This window comes from Aythya marila, assembly GCF_965140915.1.
Source record: "Aythya marila genome assembly, chromosome: 6".
Lineage (NCBI taxonomy): Eukaryota > Metazoa > Chordata > Aves > Anseriformes > Anatidae > Aythya > Aythya marila.
The window spans coordinates 26342011-26358028 of NC_139047.1; positions in this window are offsets into that span (position 1 = coordinate 26342011).

Sequence of the window (16018 nt, forward strand, 5' to 3'; positions counted from 1 at the left end):
TGCAATACCTGGCGCAATACGGCTCCACAACGTGAGCTGCTACAATACTGTGTAATAATAATTTGTGCTAATAAGCTTGCTACAGCTGTTGTGCAGTTTGGGAGCTGTCTGAATTTCTCCTTAAAATATATTTAAAAGATAACCCTCTAGGAATACGCAGACTGAGAATGAAAGCTGGAGGAAATGTAAATAGATACAGTCCCTGGGCCACATTTTGCCAAGTCCTTTTTCCTCTTTCCAGCCCTCACCAAACTCCCCTGCCTTCACCATGCATTGAAGTACCCCAAGACTGCATTTTTAGATACCCACTGCAAATACCTGAGCCTTTTGTGAATGTCGTCTGTGCACTCGCTTGTGGAATACTGTTTTCTGTATTTCTGCTTCTGTCCAAAAGACGAATAGCATACACTCTGGCGAGTTAAATATAAAACCATAATAAAGCAGGCCAAAAAATATTTTGAAGCATAAAAACTTTTCCAAATACATCAAGAACAGGAGAACTGCCAGGGAACATGAGGAACCAGCAAGCATCAGGTATAACAGGAGCATTCAAGAAACCCACAGGATAAAATCAAAGTAGGATTTTTCTGCCATTGTTCGTTATGGTGGAGTCTGAGGTAATTACTACAACAAAACTTTTGAAAGGGTGAAGTCAGAAAAAAAGTTCCCAAACTCTGGTATCCTCGTAAGAGATTTCAGAGCCACCCCCAGCACACTGTATTATTAGTTGTGTTTTGTAATTGGCAGTTCAGAGTGAAGTCTGTGCTGGAGGAAAGGAGCACTGACATACCCATACCAGCTTTTGGGAAAGGCTTTAGGGAAAAGCTAGAAACGACAGACCAGTCAGGCTAACACATGGTTCATTACCATATAATGGGAAGAGCTGGAAACTGCGGCTTTGTTAGAGTGCTTTGAAAACGTCAGCAAACTTTGATAAAGGGGGCTGGTTTATACAGGCTTTGTATAAACATTGGGACCTCGGAGTCCTTCTCAGCCACAGTCCAGCTCCCGGTTGGAAGAGGACCAAGTACATATCATCCTCTGTCATCTCCTGCCTCCGCTCCTTCTCTTCCCAGATTGCCTTTGCCCTCAGTCTGATTTCCACAGAAAGGAAATCCAAATGTATGGGACAGAGGGGAGGCACAGTGTGTTCCAGGGATCTTCCCTGCCCAAGCAATAAGGGGACTCTACACATGACATGAAGAACATTTAACATGCAGCCCAGATTAAGCAATAATGTATATAGGTTGCCCAAAGCATTTTTGTAAAGCGTAAGAGAGGAACTCCTTTTGTGATTAATAACTGCGTTGAAAGAGAAGGGTAAATGATCACAAAGGGGAGCAACCAGTGTGATTCCCAGGGGACCCATGCTTTAAAACATGTTCACAAAGGGTAAATGTAATAGGATTGAACAGTGAGATAACATTTTCTGGTGATTCACGATTATTCAGGATAACTAAAACCAAGACTGCAACACGGCAGTCACTAAATTAGTTTGCATCAGTTAGCAAGGTATTTTGGAGTCACTGTGGTTAGTTTTCTGAAAATGTTATCTCAGTGGTGGTCAAAGAGGCAGTTCAGACTGATAGAGAAAGAAGAGAATTAAAAAGCAAACATAAAACATAATGCTACTCCATAAACCCTCAGGAAGTACATTCTTCCCTTACATACTACTCAAAGTTCTGCACCTCAACATGCAGAAGCCTCTTAAGCATTAGAAAAACATAAGAAAAGACAGATAAAAGAGTGACTGGGTTATCAGAAAGACTGAGCACCTCCTGAGTAAGGCAGATCAGGTACCACAGGATTACCTAGAAAATAGATGACAACTGGGAGATATAACACAGATATCGGAAATCGTGACTGACACAGGAGAGGTGAACAGGGAACAATTACTCTTTTCTTACAAGAATTCAGATTAATCTCATAATACTTTTTTTCAGATGGAGGTGTAAAACAAACAGAACGAAGTACTATTTAAACAACATCTGCTTAATTTTGCTAATGCATTGCAATGAGATATTTAAGGTGCCAAAAATATTAAGGGCTGCGAGAAGTAACTAGACAAATTAATGGGAGAAAAGGCTGCTTTGCAGAGAGGTGGACTTAGCCTTCAATACTGTTCTTAGATCACCAGAAATTGAGATGATAAATAGGAAGAAAAATGAAGCTGTAACTGCTGTGTCCTTATATTTCTGCTGCAAGGTGTATGCTCGTGCTCTTTACCAAATACAGGGTGCCAGGTCATCTGGTTCTTTGAAGTGACTCAGTTCAGCCTTTCTCGTATTACGGCTGGGACAGAACGACATCTGTCTCAGACCTTTTGCTTCCTAGCATATCCCTGAATGTGGGTATTGAACATGAGAAAGCCTGATAAAACATTGTAGTGAAAGAAACGTCTAATGAACACTTTTAGAACCTTCAAAGGCATTTGATCAAAGTTTTGAGATGAGATCCATAACAATCTTATTTTAGGCAAACTACTTTAACAGAGTTAAAGCCAAAAATGACCATTTTGTTAGACCACCAGTTTGATTTAGCCCAAAGAACCTCACCCAGTAATTTCAGCAGCAAGCCTATAACTTTGGTTTGAGCTATGCTGTGTTTTAAAATAGCTTTTGCCTTTTCTAGGTCCATCAGTAAACCATCTAGCTGCAGATTGCCACCAAAGCCTCCCGGCTTTGCAACTTGTCAGAAAATTTCTGGAATATTGGAGAGGAGAGAAAGAAACATTCAGAAAGCAAAGGATTATGGGCTCAATTTGTAAGGAATTAGCTCAATTCTGCTATTGATTTCTTTGCATAGTGACCAAAAAAAAAAAAAAAAAAAAAAAAAGAGTATTCTGAAATGAGCAACTCAGACATGCTGATTCCAGGTCCACAGGTTTTAGTTTTTTCCTTTTTCTTTCTCTGAGTTCTTTATTGAGAAATTCCAGACCTGGATCTGGCTGAACTCTAGGTAACTTTCAGGAATTTGAGATGGTTTTCTTTCAGAACTAAACATTACAGGGCAGCGACTCCTGTAAGGATGGCGTGCAAGCCCAGGGTGCTGCACTGGGTGCTCAATGCTATTTGCATTTCTGTCGCTAAGATTTCCACTTCCGAGCAAAGGCCACAGGATTTTACCCTGTAAGTTGATGCAGCCCGGGTAGATAAGGAATACACATTGTACCTTTGTAAAGAAGCTGCTTTTGTTGGTTTTATGTCCTTACTCTGAAAGGAAAGCACTGGAATGAGCTCAGGCTTCCAGATGGGCAGTTTTCACATTTCAGCTCAGTCGCAAGTAAGACATCAGGAAATCTCTTGAAAAACAGAAATACATCTAAAAGAGGGGCAGGGAAAATGGCTTCTGGGTCATCCCTTCACGTTTTATTGTTAGAAAAAACACTGCAGTGTTCGGTTCCTTTGGCCTTTTGCAGGCGCCTTTACGAAAGTTTGCACAGAAGTACTCACTCATCTGAAGCACAGAGGAGACCATATGTCACCTCTCGCTGCTCGGCAGTTTCACAGTTGAGGTTTTGAGGTCTACATTGTCTGCCAACAGCGAGCACCAGTGAAAGGCTGATGGTAAACCATAGCCAGAAATGCAACTCTAGTCCTAAAAGCGTTTTTCTTTGCTGCAGTGTAACGTGACATATTTCAAAAGTAAATGTTTTCTACAAGTTAATGTCTCTAAAGAGAAAAATAAAAGACTGTTTATTGACGGTTGTGGTTTGCTTTTACCTTGCATTAATGATCTACTTCCATGTACAGTACAGAAAACAGCCAAATTTGACCTTTCCTAAGACACAAAAGACAGCACAGCAGCAATTCAGCTAAACAAAGCGTATGTGCAAACTGCTTCCTGGTACACCCACATTCTGGCCCCACTACAAAGTAATTAAAATTGTCAAGAGAGATTTTGACCGGTTAAGTTCTTCCAGGAACTGTACAGCTCGTTCTGAATTCTCGATTCATAGAACGTTCACTTTCTGGCTTACTGAAGTAGTCCCAAAGTTCACATTATAAATAGCAAAAATTATTAGAAGGCTTGGACTGATGGTATAGGAATTAGCCAGGCTAATTATAATAAAAAGCATCATCACTTACACAAAATTCAGCTCTCTGCATTTTCTAATTGAGTGAAAAAAATTATTTTCAGATCAAGACTGCAAAAAGGTTGTGTGTGTTCCTTTTGATTTAAAAATACATGTAAACTAAAAATAGCACAGATGACATCGCCCCTCAGAAACAGCCAGCAAACATGATGGGACCAGAGAGCCGATGGAAATTTTCAAACAATTTGACTGCTGTTAACTGGGTAAAGCCACGAAAAGATGCTTCAGCACAGGCACAGTGACGGCTTCTGGGTTAGTTGGGAAGCAGAGGCATGGAGGAGCCAGCAGTGACATGTCAGCCCTGTTGACTATAGCCAAATTAAAAATGATAACAGCACTGCAGCGCATTTACACTGCTATTCTACCTGCACCTATCTCGCTCAACCACAAAGGGACCACACACTGAGGACACGGTGGCTCGTTCCTTCATCTCTCCAGTGACACCAGCATTGAGGCTTCCAATTAGTTCCAATTTTAATGTGGCTTTTATCTGATCTGAACTCTCCATTCTTACAGCAGCTCTCTAATGTTGCCCACAGCTCATGAAATTTGCTTATTATCTACGAATCTTAGCTTTCATGTGTTATTGTTTTGAGCAGTCATAGTAGAGATGATAAGAATAATTATGACGTTTCTAGTCATAATAGTAGTGAGGACTTGGAAATAAGAAAGTTGAAAAACTCAGAAAAAAAAAACAGAATGCAGATTAAAATGCAAATATATTTTGTACTTGAAAATTTGGGAACAAACTCCTCTTTGAATGCTTGGCTTTGGCTGGTCCTCCCAAGCCGCCTTTAGGATAGCTGAAAGCACACAAGAAATTTGTCTCCATACACAAAGTAAAAATCTGGGGCTTGTTTCTCCATATCCAGCCACCATCACTGGCTGGACTGTGGATAAATTTTGCATGGTGGTGTCTGCTGCTCTTTCCTATGCTCTCAGAAAACAGGAACAGGGATACCATAGCAGTTCAGAGAAAGCAGAAAATATCAAGTAAATAGGGGCTGATCTGTGACTGGGATCGAGCTGAAAGGCACTTTGAGAGATGAGCCTGGCTCAAGCAAGGGCAGCAGCCGCAGCCACACTCCTTGCACCAAGACAGGTCAATGAGAGTCCTCCCATCATCTTCACCATCTTGCGTAGAAGATTTAGCAAGGGAAATACAGAATGGGTAACCCTCAAACCTCCTGCTACATATAGGTGGTGCCACCAGGCTGGTACAGATGCTTCTGTGACTCAGTGGCAGCATACCGAGTCCTGGTGAACTGCAAGGAAATTGCATCTCTGATCATTTTGGAATAATCACAGCATACTCTGGAGCTACCCTTAATGAGGCACATATTTACCATCCACTTTGTATTTCTGCCCAAGGCAGCATATTTCCATGCCATATCGTAAGGAACTGGCTCCGCAACCCCGTCATTAATTTCAGAGCCGTATCCCTTCTGCAGCAGTGGTGCTTCTGGAGGACTCTCCACCATCAGCTGTGCCTAGAGGCAGATCCTGGTGTATGGATTTGTGCTCCCTTTGTTCACCTCCCCATGCAACAGCACAGACATTATGCACATGAAAAAGTCCCAATAAAATCTGAAGAAAATAATTAAAAACAAACCTCCTCTTATTTACTCTAAGTTCCCAGCTATTGAAAATGAATCTTTCTTCTTTTCTTTGCCACAAACCTTCTACTCTTAATTTGTTTGTAAACAGGATACAATCATGATATTCATAATAATAATAATAATAATAATAATAATAAAGTAAAATGTTAGAAGAATATCTCTGAGCTATAAACTTTGTGTGAATAATTACATGTAGGACCCCAATTTTCAGCACCTGATGAGATTTGGTATGTCTCAAAAGCCTATTGGGAAAAAAATCCAATCCTCTGGAAAGGCAGCGAGACCAAGCAAGCCCTGCTTCATTCACACACAGAGACCCTCTTGTGCTGAATCCCCGCCAGGGTACCATCCTGCTCCGCTGGAGTACAAGCCCCTCATTTTACCCCATGAACTGCAGCCACTTCAGAGTAACCCTTGAGGTGTTTTTCTGGGTGATTTCGGGCAGTGACTGTTTGCTCCTTGCTCAGCAGTGGTTCACATTTTCCTCCCTGCACTGTGCAAGGGTTAACAGCATGTGTCTGCTTTCGTTTTTTCTGTTATTTACCCTTTCTCCACTAGATGCTACACTGAGACCATCAAACATTTATTGAGTCAAATAACATAAATTTGACGACTCGGCACAGAATAAAGTGTTTAAAACAAAGCAGTGATAGCATTGCTCTGTGTATCTGCATGGTGTGAAGATGAGACTAATGTGTCTCCCACTGGAGTAACTGCACTGGCTTCATCCAGCATCTTACTTGGAGCTGCGTGGCAGAGGGATAAGGCAAGTCTGCTCCAACTGCTGTTATTACTCATGTGCACCTGTACCAGGGAATTACCTAAGGTATGAAATGGTATACCAAGAGCATGCCACAAAATCTCAAATTTAGTGAACAATGTATGCCAGTGCAATTAGATAGTCTTTTTTTTTCACCCCTTTATGCTTTATCTTAGGAATCAAAAACTGTATACTTAACTGGAAAAAAATCACAGTAGATGATATTTTTAATGACATTTACAGTTCAAATAATATCGCAGATAAATATTGTTTCTCCTGACGTTATGCAAGTCTTTGACCCAGCCAGCTGGGGAAGTACTGAGCAGCGTGGCTCCCACAGAGCCTGCCAGCCTGTTTCCTAACCCGTGTTGTGAGTTGTGCAATACCTGCTAGTAAACAAACTGCCATCCTCTTACCTTTCAGTGCAGGCGGGACAGACCAGGCACTTCTGCACAGCCCTGCTTGTGTGACAAGTTTATCGGACAAATGCGTTAGGGCCTGTCTTGGAGGAGTTACTTAGACGAAGCAAACTGAGGTTCAGACACTGCTTTAGTGAAATAAGGTATCAGGGCTGTGTTTCTATCAGGTCCTGGTTTGCCCCACATTCCTCAAGGTCTGCTTACTATGTAAGACTTACCTTGCCATGAGCTGCAGTTTTTGGAAACACAATGTGTGCTACAGCACAATTACTAGCATTATTATTATTTTAGGAAGAGTAAAATCTGGAGAAACTTCAATGTGATCTGGTTAAGGTACAACATCAGTGCTATGCTTCCTTTCCAAAAACAAGCAAACAAACAGCAAAATATGGCTTCAAAACACTGCTCTGTCTGCCTGTCTTGCTGTAACATGTTTAAATTTGCCTCTCTGGGCTTACTCTGGGACAAGAGCTGGAACAGAAAATGATGCTTTGTTAACACTACACAGGGCCTTATTGAAGTAAATATTTACTGTTTGGGAACCCAACCTGCTGCTGCTGTGATGAGCTTCAAAATATATGTGATATACATCAGCTGGGGATCTAGACCAGATGCTCAGCAGACTGTCACTGAGCCCTGGCCTTCTTATTGATCTGAAGCTCATCTTCAGATTAGTACAGAGAAAGGTGGATTAAGGAGGCAGGGGAGAGGATCTCTCTTTTTTTTTTTTTGTTTCTCTTTTCTTCCTGGTAGATATGGTAAAGCTTAAATCAGTTTAGCCAGTGAGAAGACACAATGTTATTCTAAGCAATGGACTTTTTCCTGTGTTTCAGGCCAGAGATTTAATTCTGGCAGCAGTTCACTTAAAACTTTACAGTGAAATATAGACACTTCATCAGGATCGGGAGAAAAAGATGAAGATTCAGAATTAATAACAGTTAAACTTGTAAAAAAAAAGAACCCTAAATATTTTATGGTTGGTTAAGCTGGGAGGCTAGCATGAAAAGTAAACATTTGTCCTCTGGTACTCACTTAGCTTACTTACTGGTTTCTCCATCCAAGGAGCTAAAAGCAAACAAAAAGCCCAGTCATGAAGTAGGTCACAATTCTCCGAGCAATCAAACAAGGGGTTGCGACCTGCATGAAATGGAGCTTGCTTCATACCGATCCTCGGAAATCAGGGATCTGTCACTGGTAGGGATCCTGCACACCAAAGGGAACCGCACACAGGAGCTCTGCCGAGCTCCTCATCTCTGCGCGACTGCTCCTCATCTCCAGTGCAGCTCGGTATTGACTGAAAACTGCTCTTGTGTGACTGGAGCTGGGGATCGAGTCACATTCCCAGACAACAAGCAGCTGCATCTCATGAAAACACCATTACACCTCAAATTAATTTTTGCCGGCAGACTTCCAACAGAGAGGTCAGGCCAAGAAGTAACCGTAAGGACCAGGACACATCCAGGCCAAGCCGGGGGTTTACTGTGGGCACAGAAAACAGGGAAAGGAGAACGTGGCAGCACGGCAGGTGGTTTGCAGTACTGCTTTTCAAAATACACATGCTCTGTGGTCAGACAGAGAGCTTCAGCCCTCTGGATGCTGGTGGAGCAGTGACGTTTGCAAGTATGGAAACTGCTCTGGGGTCTCCCTGTGAGACATGAGTCCCAGCAAGCGGGCAGCTCCAGCAGAGCTCTCCACAGTGAGAGGTGGCCAGCAGCAGGCCTGTGCTGCTGAAACTTTTTTGTGGCACGCTCCTACCAGTGGTGGAGGTGGGAGGAGTAAGGGTTGGATGGAGTACTGCAAACGTTAAAAGAAGCTTGAGGGTGCAGAAAAGTACTGCTCTTTGTCTGCATGTACAGGGAAACAAAACAATATTTCCATGTTACCTTTCCTCTACAGACAACTTCCTTCTTTGGACAGCATCTGAGCATTTGTGGGTGGAGAAATTTTGCTCGCTAAGGAAAAGCAGGGAGGAAGCAGTTAGCTTTCCCAGGTCTCTGGGTTGGAGCTCATTCCTGTCACTTGTCAGGAGAAATGCCAAACGTTATCACCACTTAACCAGCAGGTAGAAGTGCTAAACAAGAAACTGCAACAAAAACGTGTCACATTTTCCAGTGAAGCACATTAAAAAATTACACCTCACATTAAAAAATGTGCTTCACTGGAAAAAATATCAGTAGGAATTACTGAAAGCAAGGAAATCATCTTTTGGGGGCTAATCCCTTTAGCACGTTCTAGAATCCTATGAAATCAGTCACCGTTCCTGCAGGACATTCTTGCAGGCGATGGGTCGTGCTGCCCCCGGTCACACAGCAGTATCCTGCTGACACTGAAGAAATCTCACTAACCCTCAAATCCCAACCGCAGAATGCCTGCCTGTCATCTTAGAGTAAAACTAATCCCAGAGAAGTCTGGATAAGGGATATCACTTTCAGGTAACGAGCAAAGGGAAAATGCATGCTCTCATAAAGCCTGACCCCATGATACAAAAACTCAACAGGCTTTCACTATCTTTCCTTTACTATATAGCACATTAAAGAAACACTGCACTGCCTTTGTTACAACTTACCTCGTTATCTTCTCTAGCTCCCCCAATCCTTCTTGGGAGCAGGATGTGCTCTCCCCGCTCTGGGCCGAGCTCTACCACGGCAGCCCAGGGTCTGCCCTGGCAGACAAAGTTTTGGCCAAATGTCTCAAAAAATCTATTAACTAATTAGACAACTGAAGGTCAGTCTGGATAACACTTAAAATGCACTATGCTGTATCTGTTAAAAGTAATGAAGTCTTGGCTAACATATCATTCAATACTGTTTTTGCTGAAACTGCCAGGCTCTTTTTGTTTTTAACAGCCTGAACATTGTGGGTTTGCTTTAGTGAAAGAAAGAATTAGATCCTGCTAGAATAAAGTTTAAACATATTTTCTGAAGATGAAAAAGGGCACTAAGTTAGGTCTTTCCAGCACTAACTGATCCAGGTAATTTTTGCATGAATATCACCTCAAAAGAAAATATAAATGGAATATATATATATAAAATACAACCACTCAGACATTCGGCAAAATAGATGCATTTGTGGATTTACATCGTGCAACCTACAGCTGCTACATCTGAAGTTACTAACTTCTGACTAAGCCAACTAAACCATCACTTACTGAAGTGTTAATTGTAAAACCACATGCAGAAACGTGACCTGGCCCAGGTAACCCCACAATCCCACGTCAGAGTTCAACCTGCTCAGACCCACAGCGTGAGCTACCACAAACCTTGGCCTAAAGGCACTCTGTCTCCCTGCCTCCACACGAAAGCTGCAGCTATTTATTCGTGAGAGCTGCCAATTGCACCTCATTTTTTCCTAGAGTGAGAGGAAAGGCAAAGCGCTGCCGTTCCTGAGAGGAAGCCATGTACTGCTGAAGTAAAGCTTTCCAGAATGAAGTGTGTTGAGGAAAGGGAGGCAGCACAGGGAGCCAAAACACATTAGCCTGAGGCCACATAGCAAGGATATCAAAGAAAACAGGAAAGCGGAGAGGATTCTGTCTGCTTGAAACTCTTGGCCCTTAAGTGAGATGCTAGGATTTGATACAGCAACAATCAACGGCTTTCCAAAAATGCAGAGCGCTTGTGGACAACACCAGGCATAACACAGGAAAAGAACAACCTGAGAAGTCCTCTCTTCGTGAGTGTATTGGGAGAAGAAAAAAAAAAAAAAAAAAGGAAAGCAGGTCAAATCTGGAAAAGCAGTAGGAAAGTTTGAAAAGGAAAGAGTAATGCCTCTAGCAGAGAGGTGTGAATGAGAGATTAAGAATGAAGTTATGTTGGTTGAAATTTCTGTCCCTGAGGAAGAGGAGGTGGAGGAGAGCACATTTATCGTAATCTCCAGAGCTCTGCATGACCCCAGGCGTGGCTGGCTGCCTGAGACCCCCTGGATGTCATATGTCATCTGTATATGGTGCGTGAGGACGCCACTCACATTCCTTCCTACTCAAACTTTCAAATCCAAAAGCTGCCATACCAGCCCTGTACCAAATGCCTGCGCTAAGGAATCTTTTCACGGGTCCTGTTTTTCAGAATTATCTGCATATAAAAAAAAAATACCTGTGCCCAAAGTCTATTCTTACAGTATATCCACTAAGTGTCATTTGTGGCTGATGATTGACATTTACCACTGTTTTCTGTAGGGATGCTGTTTAACAAACTCGCAGGATCATACAGCTAATTCAGCTTTGTCACTTACAGCATACAGCCTCTTTTTGTGTGCCAGGAACATCTTTGATTTACATAATGTATGTTGCCAATCTGTTCAGGTGTGACCATGTTATAAAACCTACATGATTCTAGTACAGCTCTGTGTAAACATAATTTATTTATTTGCTCTACCAGCCTACGTCAGCACAAAACAATAGCAGACCTATATGGCAAATCAGTTTTCTTTAACTTCAAGATCATAATCTTCTTTCTGCAAAGACAGTATAGGCTCTAAGCCCATATTTTCTATCTAAACAGATCTGCTACTTGAATTTTTTTCCAGATATACAATGCCAGATCATGCTAGAATTGAACACACAGAATGGCATCATATGGCATGATGAAGGTCCACAAGCTTTGTATAAGAGTTAAATAATAGTGTTTTAAGAAACGCAGCAGTTAGTGTTGATGTTTCTTTTACAAGAAAACCAGAAGTCCTTTTCTTCATGTTGCATCCAAATTGCAACCAAAGCCTCAAACCAAGTACAAGCTATACAGGATAGAGCAAATACAATGATGACATAGTATTTATATTATGTATCAATACAGGATATCAGAGTGATCAATTCACGTACCCAATTCTGAAATAAGGTTCCTGTGCAACTAGTCGGTTTTGTTGCAATCTTGCGTACAATCTAAAGGTGTCTCCACCTGTGCTGCCAGTTGGCTATTGCAGGTGGTTACACAACACATGTCCCAGTTAGGCCCTAAAACTGGTTCTACCCAGCTCTCAAGACTGCATTTCTCCTCTGATCAGTAATTTACTACTTGTGATTTGTGCTTGAGGCTTCCAATAATGTCCTTTGCCTGTCCCTTCAAGGCCTCTGCTGTCATCTTCTGCTTGTACTCTTGGTGCCTGTGCTACATCCCCTGCTTTTCTTCAGCAGACTTCAGGATGTGGTTAACATTTTATTGGCACAATCTAGCCATGCATACATCCCTGTCCTAGGGCCATTGGCCAGTTTGCTGTACAGAAATAATGGTCTAGTAGGATGTATACACAGATAAAACAGAGACAGAGGGAGTGATATAAATAGATATAATGCTTTGGTAATACCTGTTATTAATATCTGTTGTTTATGGCAATATTACTGCTGTGTTATCAAAATTGCTTTACAACATATGCGAAGTTTTAAGCAGACATATGGGCTGATACAGTCTAGAGAGCTTTTTGAAGTCAAAGGGTGAATAATTGAACCAGCTTAGCTTTAAATCCTCTCAGAAACCACACATTTTATGGTATCAAACAGCTCCAGTTTGCTTTAGAATGACGAGCTTTTTGGATCAGTGCAAAAAGTTAAATCTAAAGAAAATGTTATTACTGGTTCATACTCTGTTTTTCTCTCTTCCTCTTGCACACGCCTCATACACATCTCTGTGGCTTGGAGCATGGTTTTTTTCAATGCCTGTCCAGAGCTTAACAACGGGATGCCAGATTCATAGCTATTTACATTAGTTGACTCCCACTGCCTGCCTAAATGTCAATTATAATGAGACAGAAGTAGAAACATGGCAGAGAGATCTTTATGCAGTGAGCTTTCTAGATTGCCATGTCTTGTTTTTTTCCATGGGTTTGTCATCTTTCATCACAGTGTCCTGCAATCAGTCTTAATCCATCTTTTGCTATTTCCATCAGCAATCTGTTCTGTTTCTAATCAGCTTCTAAACACTTGGTTGTATCCATTTTAAATATGTATTTTGTATGGAGGAAGAAAGAGTTTTTAGGGTGAATTTTGTACCCACAGACCTAAAGAATATGCTCCAAGTTCAGCTCACTACCTTATCCCTTCATGCCAGCTCCAAATAGGCTCCCTGTTACCAGCACTTCTGTGGCCTGATTTCCAGACACACTTAGTCTCTGCAACTCATTACCATATTTAAACTTCTGGGTGGCTCAGCTCCTCTGAAAAATTGTACCTGGTAGCATTCTACACAGAAAAGGATTTAAGTATGTATTAACCTGTAGCAATTTACCATAACATCTATAAAGATACGTATAATGTGCGCAGTCATGCCCATGATACTAATGCGGACTGAATTATTCATTGCAAAGCTGGGAAATATTTTTTTATTAAACACTTATTACAGATAAATATTCTCCTTATGCAGTACCTCAAAAGCTTTTTGAGTAATACTCTGAAAATAATATTTCATGCAAATATTGCACTGAAATGTTGGTACTTTCCTCCACTGAATAATTATTTCCACATCAATTTCTCTAGGATAAGCCATTGGTGTTTATTTACTGAGCTAGATTCTGTCTAGGCTAATAAAAAGATACAGTGTTAGCTCCCAGATTTCCATAATCTTAGCTTCAGACATGTAAGCTCCTGCATGCAAGTGGATTTCTATGCTACCACAGTACTTCTGGGATTAAAATGGAGACAACATAGGAAAAAGGAATAAAAAAAATAGTCAAGAATAACAAATATGAAATAGCGTTATATATTAGCTAGTATGCCCTTATTCCATTGACTGCCATTCTTTACATGGTTTTTGATCTTTCTGTGCCCTTTTCTTCTTTTAATTCCTGAAAGCATTCACCCTCATTATTTTCCCAGTCTATTTGTTAAACATTGAATAACTTATATTTGCTTGCAATTAGTCTTCAATTTCTGAACAAATGTTATGCTTGCAGGACTCTAAATGCACAAGTAAATCTACAGCCATGCAAATATTCTTCAAGACCCAAACTTAAAGGCTGCACGTGTTGCTTTTGTCTTACTTCCTTTAATTTTCAAGTATCAACACACAGCCACTCTGAACAAAATTCACCTTTATCACCCACAGTCCAAACAAGACCATCACGGTATTTTGTGGTGCCTGACCTTATGGATAGCTTACAATTTATAAATTTCAAAGAAAGTATATCCTCTTCCAAATTACAGAATAGGTGCATATGTTGTGAAATAAAATGTAGCCAGAAAGTGCTTCCCAGCTCTTGGAGGCACAGGCTGGCTTCTGCTCCTAATGATCGGGCTAGCTCCTTGTTAGACAGGTCTACACTGCATGATGACTTCTGTTGTGGTGAGATACTATTATATATAATGGTAATAATAACAACATATTAAGAACCTTTTTTTGTTTGTTTGTTTGTTTGTTTTTTTGTTTTTTTTTTTTTTGCTTTTCCAATTAATTGTGTGAAATGACAGGATGGCTGTGCTGCAGCTCCCCAGAGCAGCTTTACACCATGAATTCGCTGCTGGGCTGGCGCGTGGTGTGTGGGTACGTGGGGACTCTGTGGGTGGCATGGGACAAGCAGGTAACAGGAGCCAAACCTGCCTCTCACAGCACATCCTTCAGGAAAGCAGCCGGTGTGGTCGGAGACCTCACTGCAATGCATCCTAAAATGGGGGAAGGTGGCAGAGTTGGGAGAATCATTCCAAAAGTGCACTCGTAAACCGAACCAAACCAAAATGCTGGTGCAGAGGCACCCTCAGCATTACTCTCCTGCAGCATATCCAGCTCCCTCCTGCTAGAATGAAATGCTGTTTGTAAAAGTGATTCTAGCTGAAAACTGGCATTATAGCTCGATCCAAGTGATGAGGCTTCAGCAAACCCTTTACTAATGTTACAACATACCTGTCTCTGCAGATTTTCAATTCGCTTTGCACTTGTGTTTGCTGGTTACTGATGCTGAAGTAAGACAAAATAAACACATCAAACACATGCACACATTGCTTAAAAAATAATGCAGATTATAACCCATTGCATACCTCTCCTTTGTCCTGAAAGTAAAAAATAACAAGAAACCAAAGTCATAAAACAGGATCTGTCTACTCTGCCAGCTACATAAAGTGTCTCTGTCTTGGTCTCTGATCAGATACAAAGTCAGATATTTATGACTTTGCCATTTTTGTACATATAAAAATCTAATTTGTAACTACTTTTAAGAGAAAATTTTAGTACATTGAGAAGGAAAAGATAATGACAGCAGAGCTCCTGGCCTGGTCTGTTCCCCATGGCTGTTGTCACAGAGAGAGTGGATTCAGGATGATACTGTGGCCCAGTGACGCCCAAGGCAGATGGTGCTCATCCACTTCTAGTTTGAGCAATTTTGCATTCACCTACTTGCCTTCTAGCCTAGGGTAATAACCATAAGAATTCGCTCACGTTTTTATTTACTGCCATTCTTCTGCTATTTGCCTTACTCATGTGAAGACTGCAACAGTTATCATCATGCAGTGGGACTGCATGGCTTCATAATCAGAAACAAATTTTCTAAGCCCTGGCTTTATTATTTTAATTCTTATCTTGATAATGAAATACCAAATGAGAACAGAATTGAGCCTACGAGATAAGATGTCAGAATAATTTTATGTCTTGTCACTAGGTAATGAGTCAAACGGTATCTCTTACTTAGCCGCCTTCATTAATGACTTGATGGTGAGCATGTTTCAGCAATCGTGGACATGTGGAACATTCTGTGTTCTGGGGAAAGAGATTAGCTTAATGAGGAGAAAGCCAATTTCTTGAAGAAGTGTCTTACATAGTTCCTGCTTTTAAAGGAAGGACTGTGACATGGACAATTTGTCATTACAAGGTATAAAAAACATTTAACTTCACAGTTTGCTGCGTTTATAGCTCTCCTGCAGAGGAAAGAGAGACTAATAGATTTTTCTCACCTAGTAAAATAGAAGGGGAAATCTGTCCCTCCGAGTCCTTTCGCTCAACAGAGAAGTGCTCATTACTGTGAAATTGTGTTCAAGGAGCAGCCTATCATGTAGCTTCTCGGACACTGCACAAATTTCACTAGGTGTTCATTACACCCTTAGATACCTCTGAAAATCTGGCCAACAGGCACTAAAACCCTGTGACAGAGCTTTGATAGCCACTGAATCATGCCTTGTATCCTTCAAATACAACATACATGGTTATGGGCATAT